This window comes from Zalophus californianus, chromosome 14 (genome assembly GCF_009762305.2).
Source record: "Zalophus californianus isolate mZalCal1 chromosome 14, mZalCal1.pri.v2, whole genome shotgun sequence".
In the NCBI taxonomy this organism is placed as follows: domain Eukaryota; kingdom Metazoa; phylum Chordata; class Mammalia; order Carnivora; family Otariidae; genus Zalophus; species Zalophus californianus.
In genome coordinates, this window is record NC_045608.1 from 75,137,021 (window position 1) to 75,146,141 (window position 9,121).

Sequence of the window (9,121 nt, forward strand, 5' to 3'; positions counted from 1 at the left end):
TGAGTCTCAGGATAGACACACTTCAGGAAATTAAAATATCTATTTCAATGGTGTTTAATTCCATTTCATAGATGTATGCATATGGGTATATATACAGTCAATAAATGGCACTTCCATCATAATGACAATAGTTCCTATTGATTTTGTCTTTGAGCTTTCCATACATTACTACATTGAACCATCTTGATAGCCCTATGGGGTATGTCATCCAGATGCTAGCTGGTCGTTTGTCTACTTGTGCTGCTCTGTTTTAGCCCTAAGGCAATCTGGATATAAAACCAGCTCTTTCACTGGTTTCCACAAAACATCCAATCATATCAAGTATTCTATAGTTTTATTTTTGTAATTAACCAAGAATCACAGGATCTTGGCAAGGAATCTCAATCCACAATACTGCCTCTTATAAAAATCAGGGAGGTTGACATTCCCTCTTCCTGGGTTGGTAGAATTTTCTAAGGATTCATTTGGTGTGATTAATGAAAGTAATATGAGATTCTCTGAAAACGTGACCTATTATTTGGAGACAATCATTTCCATTTTGAGAAACACATGCATTAAGTGAGACTATATCACAAGGAAAATCCCCACTGGAAATGAGTAGCATTTTGCAGTTTCAACGATCCGTTCATTAAGTGCCCACTGTGCACCATGCTTTGTGTTACTGGAGAAAGAAACTCTCTGGCCACAAGACATTCCAAATCCTGTTGGGGAGATATTATGAATATACACAAAATGTTCAGGAGTTAAACAACAACAAAACAAGTTTTTCTCAAGTTGAGACAAATGCAAATGGATGTGCGAAATGGTCATTAACCAGAGCTGAAAAATCAGAAGAGGAGGAATTCATACAACAGAAATGAGTAAGTGCAGGCCTTGGAGGTAGGTGGAGTTAAGATGGGCAAAGAGAGGGGAGGGAGGAGAGGCAACCCACCCGGGCAGACAGTGGGGGTCAAGCAACCTGCTACTCATATCAAAGACCCGAAAAGTAGGAAAGCTTGGGAACCTTGGAAGATCCAAGGAAAAACAAACCAGTTGACTCATCATTAAGGTTCCTTCCAGCTCTTCCAAAGCCCTGGAATCAAAGATTCTAAACTCCATGTAAATTCACTTGTCCATATTCTCTTACCTCAAATTTCCTCTGCTCAGCTGTGCTTTTTGGTAAATTGTTCAAAGGTGGCAAGGACACTAGAAGAGATGGTCTCTGGCTAGATCTAACAAAGCCATCCTTCACACCCTGAATGATGCCACAGTGAGCTAAAGGGTGTAAAGAGCTTTTGACAAATGAGCACACTACCTGATCACAACATCAGTCAGTCAAAGTATACTGGGACATACTTTCTGCCAAACTCCTATAATAACACTAAAAAGCACCTTAACATGCTAATTTATCTTTCAGTTGCTATAATGAGAAATTGAAAGAATTGTGCCTTCTTTACACATGGTCAACTCTTCTCAAAAAAGGAATAAAAGGGACGTTTAAGGTACTTGTTGTAGGTTGAATGGTGTTCACTCAGAAAAAGATATGCTGAAGTCCAAACTCCCCTGTCTTAGTCATTTGGGGGCTGCTATAACAATGCCATAGATTGGGGGCTGAGAAACAGCTGAAACTTATTTCTCACAGTTCTGGAAGCTAAGTCCGAGATCAGGGTGCTGGCAGATCCGCAGATTCGGTGTCTGGTATGAGCAGCTTTCTGATTCTTAGATGTTTGTCTCTCACTATGTCCTTGCATGGTGGAGAGGGGAGAGAGTTCTCTGGTGTCTCTTCTCTAAGGGCACAAATCCCATTCACGAGAGCTCCAGCCTCAGGACCTAATCACATCCCAAAAGCCCCTCCTCAGATACCATCACAGTGGAATTAGGTTCAGTATATGAATTTGCGGGGGGGGGGGTGAGAGTGAGGGGGACACAAAGATTCAGTCTAGAACAGTCCAGTGCCTCATGATGCAAGCTGATTTGGAAATAGAGTCTTCACAGAAGTAATAAAGTTAAGATGAGGTCATTAGGGTGGGCCCTAATCCAATACGACTGGTGTCCTTATAAAAAGAAGAAATTTGGGCACAGTGACAGACGTGCACAGAGAGAAAATGATGGGAAGACACCAAAGGATAGGATGGCCACGTAACTGGAATGATGCATCTACAAGCCAAGGAACACTGTAGGCTACCAGAAGCCAGGAGAGTGACCTGGAAGATTCTTCCCAAGTGCCTTCAGAGGGAGCAAGTCACTGCCGACACCCTGATTTGGGGCTTCTGGCCCCCAGAACTGTGAGACAATAAATTTCTGTTCTTTTAAGCTACCCAGTATGTGGTACTTTGTTACAGTAGCCCTAGGAAACTAATACAGCACTCTTTTAAATTCCCTTCTGAAATCATTTTATAAATGGTAAAGGATGTAGGCAAATATGCATGAGTCGATCTTTAGCCATTTTAATGCTAGGAATCCTTCTTTTTAGGGAATATTCCAATAACCAAAGATGCTGTTTCTTCCATCACTGGGTTAAATTCCACTCTTGTTCCAAACTGCAAGGAACATTTCCTTATTTTTACCTCCTATTACTGTTGGAGAGGGAAAAAAACAAAACAAACAGGGTTCTTCTGTAAGTCATTATACTCTGAAGATATTTAGTATCAGGCTGATTACTGAATAAAAAGATCTGGTTACCATCACATCTAATCCACCAGAACTGAATTATCTCTATTGCATGGCTTACTTGTCCGTTTCCTCTAATTTCCCCCATTCAACTACCTTTGACTGCATTCCAGTTTCTACCACAGGCTGCTGAAGCTCCAGCTATTTTCCTTAGATTATACAATTTTCCAGAAAACTCAGAAGTTGATCTGCTTCACAATGTATTCATTTTTTCCTCTAAATAAGAGTATTATTTTCTATCTCTAAGAAAGTGAGCTTTGTAATATTTCCTCTCCAATTTAAAAAGAAGCATTAGCCAGCTTGCACTGAATATTAAAGGAAAAAAAAACCTGAATGCTACTCTGATTCTCACTAGAGTGAAATATTTTCTCCATGTAACCAGAAATAATGATGGAAAATCTTTTCCTTTTATACAATATTTGAGCATAATTGGTAAAAGCCTTCAATTATGGAGAAAGTCTTACAAGAACTGGTCTTTCTCTCAGCAAAAACTCTAATCCATTCAGATTTATGTGACTCTATTAGCTGAAGTCTTTCTGTTGAGTTAATAATATAAAATGATTTTTTAAAGTCTGCATATAGTATCTCTCATGAATGTCTCCAGCCATTTTCCCTGTTCATCATAAAATTTAGATGTAAGAATACTTTGCACCTTAGTGTTGTGTTATGGAAATACTACGCTACAAGTAATTTACAATAGTACTCTACAAATTGAGTCTAAGCTGGCTCATCAACATAACAGAATTGATGAGATAAATTAGCTTAAATAATTAAGCATTATAAAAAATAAATTACTCAGGGGCGCCTGGGTGGCTCAGTTGGTTAAGCGACTGCCTTCGGCTCAGGTCATGCTCCTGGAGTCCCGGGATCGAGTCCCACATCGGGCTCCCTGCTCAGCAGGGAGTCTGCTTCTCCCTCTGACCCTCCACCCTCTCATGTGCTCTCTCTCTCTCTCTCATTCTCGCTCTCTCAAATAAATAAATAAAATATTTTTTAAAATAAATAAATAAATAAATTACTCAATACAAGATAATCTTTAAGGTAAATCAATCTTCCCCTTTTTTCATAATTAATAAGGAAAGTTAACTTTGAACATAACCTATAAGGTCTGTGACACTTAGTTGAAGGAGCTGGGTGGGAATTATTGGACAAATCATAGGATTGTCATATAATTTCCTGTAAGGTCTTGGGCAAATAATCTCATCTCTCTTTACTTTCATTCCAAGTTATAAAATAGAATAATAATATCTACCTAAAAGAATTCTTAAGATGATCCAATAATATAACGTGCAAAAATATAATACTATTGACTTCTCAGGCTTTATAAGAATCAAAGTGTTTGTGCACACGCACATCAAAGTTGTGATGCCGGTTATTTACAATGAGAAGCTTTACAGGCATACATACTGAATACACTCATGCATATCAACACGTTTGCTACAAAATTGTGGCACTCTAATCCAACCTTCCCACCAAGGCAGGAATAGTTCCTACAAAACCCTCCAAGGTTGGTCACCATGCTACGGTTGTGAACAGCTCCAGTATTAGGAAGCCCATTTCTTGTTAGAACAGCTCCAGCTACAAGAAAGTTATTTTGTTGTATGCTTTCTAATTTTCATGGTCTAGATCTATGCTCTAGTTCTATATAGAAAAGGTCTGATGTCTCTCCTACATAACAGCTCTTTGGTTATTTATAGAGAAATATCTCCCCCCAACACACACATAATAAATAACAGATACCATTGGATCCTTCATGTGGAACCCAGAGTAGGTGGTGTATTTATGTTGCTCACAGATGCAAGAACTGAGGCTCAGAGAGGGTAGGTAACTTGTCGAAGGCCTCACAGCTAATAATAAAAGAGCCAGGCTTCCAAAGTCTGCCAAATTCCACAGCCATGCTCTTAACTGCTATACCTTCTTTAAGCCAAACATACTTTAAATCCAGTTCCTTTAGTCGTTCCTCAAATGGAACATGTTCCAGACCTTTCTTCAATCCTGTTCCATTTACAAAACTCTCTTAATACCCCTGCTAAAATGTATCAACTTCAAAAATGAACCACATACAGTGATCAACACCTATGTCAACCATTCTAGACAATCTTACTATAGCACCCTGGGAGGTTGGCTTTCCCACTCTCCCAAACGATAATTTCATACTTTCTCCTTTCTAAAACTGCCTATACCTCCTCTCTGCTGATGGTCATCCCTCATATGCCTCTGAAAAACTAAATACCAACCTGGAGCTCCTCACAGTCCCATCCGTTAACATAAGAGCTCCGCTTGCAAAGGTGTCCACACCTTCTCGCATCCCTTCTGTCACATCTCTGCCCCACCTCCCTGGCCGGCCCTTGCATTCTGCCTTCTCATGAACCACCCTCCTGGAATGTAATCTTCTTTGCCATGTACGTTGTTCTCCCTCCATCTAAAGATGCATCCCCATCAGAACACCAACAACCTCTAATACTGCCCACTTAAAAGAAAAAAGGAAAGAAAGAAAGAAGGAAGCAGAGAGGGGAGGGGAAGTCCGGTCTCAACCCTACTACTCCATTGCCCACATTTCAAAAGTGGTACCCCCATTTCCTCCTGTCCTATCTGCTCATGCCACACTCCAACCAGCTTCAGTCCACAGCATGCCCTGTTAAGTACTCCCACTACTCCATTCTTATTTTCCACACTTTTCTCCCCGGTTCACTTTGCCTCAGTCATGTAGGTCTTCCTTAGGTCTTCCAAAAACTTGTCATGCTTGTTGCCATGTTACAACTTCATCTCATGATTCAAGTATCAGCCTAAATGTCATCTTCTCAGAAAGGTCCCCCTTCGCTCCCTAACCCAGGCATGTTCCATCACAATCTCCCAATTTCATTTTCTTCATGGAATGTATTATTCTCTGAAATTATCATATTTATTTGTCTCTTTGTTTATTCAGTCTTTTCCCACTAAAATGGGAGTCACAATTTTATTTGTTCACCATTGTATTCCCCAATGACTACAACAATACCTAGCACATAGTACACACTTAGTAATTGAATGAGTGAATGAAATCAACAAATTAACCAACAATATTTTATAATGCAACAATTGTAACCATGACCGTTGTTTCAGATTTGATAGTCATTTTTTTCAATTATCATTCATTTCTTTAAATTGAATGTAATTTAACTCAGGACAAACTTATTAAGCTTCTTACTACATACAAAGCACTGTGGTAGATGTTTTGTGTGACATGAGAATAAAATACTGTCACAGTCTCTTCCCCTGTTGGGAATGGACAAGGAAAGACCTATCCAGTAATAGTGGGGATATGAAAAGCTTACCCTCATGGAATTAATAATTTTGAGTGTTTTGAAGCTACAGACAGGTGATGCGACAACTATAATAAACAGAAAAGCTATTAGAAAGACACAAAATATTAAGAATTTCTAAGGACATTGAAAGAAATTCCTCTTGGGGGAAATTTGGGTCAACATTTTGAGCTAAACTTAGGATACATTTGTCTTTTGACAACTGCATATTCTAAGAGGAGAGAAAACACAACAAAGACTCATAGGTATGAATGACACTGTTACTTACAGGGTGGAGTATTTTCCTGACCCTTTCTCAGTGACCACCAGTGATCTGACCCTGTGTATAGGGTCTACAGCAGCCTAAAATTCCATGATCCTGCACAGACCATTTCCAGGTTCCAAGTTCTCCTCAGAACTTAATTCAGATCCTAGAGATGTTCATACCTGGTTCTATTTTGAGGGAGACTCAGGAAGGATCTTCTCACTCAGGAACACTAGGTTCAGATAAACACACTCACACACACTCTGAGACAAATCTAAGGAGGAAGCTTTCAGAAGCATTTTTGAAGAGTTAAAACCACTGTGTTAATGTAAGGTGTCATTGCTGTTTAAGAAGTAAACCAGTTTATGGAACATTCTCATTGAATGGCTCTGATATCAGTGATTTGGGATAAGTGAGTCCAAAGAGATGAAGCATAGTTAATGTAATTACACATCCATTTCTTGTGATGTATGACTATATGAGGCATTACTAATCCCCAAACAGATACCTGCCGGGAAGACTATCGAAAACAGCTGTTTGGTCCACAAGAAATGAACCAAGTGAATCCAAAGTACTGCAGGCATTCAACTGGCGGATTCCCAAAGTCAGACCCTGTCCACTAAGCCCAGGATTTATAAGGAATTAAAGAGGATTCCATCACAAGGTACATTTGTTTCAGGCATAAATCACCCTGCCAACTCATTTATTATTGTAATAACCTCTCTCAGCATTTCTGTTATTGGAGAGGACTTCTTTTCAAATGAAAAATGGCGTACCTGATTACTTGCATGGGAGTTGGCGTCATACTCATTTTGGCTTCTTGTTTGAGGCAGCGAGAGGGCCAAGGAAAGGCCTTTACATCCTTGCACGCATATCGATTACAGTTAATAGAGTTCATAGGTTTATTATGTGTGGGGAGTTAAAAACCAAGAACTGTAACAATGGGAGCTGTACCAATCCCACTGGTTTAACCAGGAAAGCTTCAAGATTTCAAGCACTAAAAATAGTTAAAACTATTTCCGAAACGGTTTACATTCAGCAAGGATAATTATATGAGCCGGTAACTCCTTCCCATCATATTAGAATACTTTAATAACCTATATTTTATTTATATCTAGTTGCTGAGTTTATTAGTGCTTATTATAGGATATGTTCTTAATTTTATGTTTTACAAAACAATTTGAATAATCGGAATTACTTTTGTGGATCTTTTTCCACTTGCAACAAGATGAGTGAATTATAAAAAGCCATTTTCTAAATATGCTAACAGGTGCAGGAAAGATTGACAGAGCGATACGAGAAAGTATTCTTAATGTAGGCTTTCCAAGATTTTAAATGGAATTTCTTTAATGAGTGCATATCATTTTTAACGGGCCAGGTTTACTACTCAGGTGATGCTGAACACAGGATATAACAGTTATTTCATTTAACAATAATCAAAATCAAAGTTACATGACATATAGATGTGTGTATAAAATGAGAACCAATTAGAATCAGAGATTAGTTATCTAAGAAAGATAAATAAAAGCAAACACTAGCAGAAAATGTAAAACAATAGAAACTAACAATTTTGGATTATTGAAGGACAGAAACTTCAGACTTACAGGTGTAGATGAAAAAGAGAGAAAAAAAAAACCTGGCTCCACTGAGGCAGAACAAAGTGATGACTTATAAGCTTTCTTTGGGCCTGTAACCGCAGCCCTGTCACCAGATGACTTATTATTTCAGCCAACTCTTCCTGAGCACTTACTCTGTGTGCTGGGGATATAAACAGGAAGAAGGCACAAGTTTCTACCAATGAGAAGCTCCTCTCAAATATATAACCCCTCTCTACTTGACTGGGATGTGCCATGGTTATTTTTAAAATCATTGTATATGAATCACCAAAATTCCTTCTGATTTTCCTTCACAGTCTTTCACACACACACACACACACACACACACACACACACACACACACACACACAAATATATATATATATATATATATATATATATATATATATATTACCTGAGTTAGGTTCTCAGAACTGAACTCTGATTCGAGGCCTCTAGGAAGTGAGTCTCCTTTAAGAAGTTCTGAACATAAATTGAATTACCAAGAATTCTATTCATTGAAAAACACATTATATTGCATCATGTCCTTTTCAAATAGAGTGAAACTTGCTTATATTAAATTTCTAGGAACCTGAGGAAAAAATTTGATATAGGATGGAATTTGATATACTCTAGAAATATTACATGTGCATGTAATAGACCTGGATTTCCAATTTGATTGCTATATACAGGGATTCAATATAGTTGGGTTCAATATTATAGAGTTTCATTGAATTTGCATTTTTGTTTTTCAGGACATATATGGTATGTGTTTCCTCACGGTGAAAATCAGATTGATTCCTGAGTCCAGGAAAGCTACACATTCATGGAAACAGGAATTCTGGGAGGAATTTGACAAGATGAAAGTTGTGTAAGCAATCTAGGTTAGCTGCTTTGCACTTTCATATTAATTTAATTGGCTGGAGTTTAGACTATTGAATTCTGGAATGGCAGGCGTCTTTCTCTTTCCCAGCTCTATAATTCTCTGGCCTGTAACTTCTCTATTCCCTTCTTTCATTTAACATTTTAACATTCATCTGAATGGAAGTGTTCAAAAGAAGGAATCACCAAAAGGTTTCAACATGTGAAGAAATTTTCTATTCCTAAAAGTGTCTCAAGTCTTGGAAAAATAAAAACTCTAACAAAAAAAATAGTGACTGTTATAAAACTGACATAAATTAATATTTGTATAAAATACACCACCCCCCTTAAATTATACTGAAAATTATTAGCATTTTTGCAGAAATTTTTATTGTTCCCTGGTTTTTTCTTTGTTTTAATTCTGAACCTGAACACCATCCTTCTAGAGATTCACACTTGGGTGGGAGGA

The 9,121-nt window shown here is 38.1% G+C and overlaps 1 long non-coding RNA gene across 1 annotated transcript; it reads left to right on the forward strand.

The window, feature by feature from the left end:
* The first annotated feature begins 2,085 nt into the window (after positions 1 to 2,085).
* LOC113912262 lies at positions 2,086 to 8,920 on the forward strand. Its single transcript, XR_003516762.2, has 3 exons — positions 2,086 to 2,264; positions 6,700 to 6,859; positions 8,547 to 8,920. It is a non-coding gene; the product is annotated as an uncharacterized LOC113912262 (long non-coding RNA).
* Positions 8,921 to 9,121: the final 201 nt, after the last annotated feature.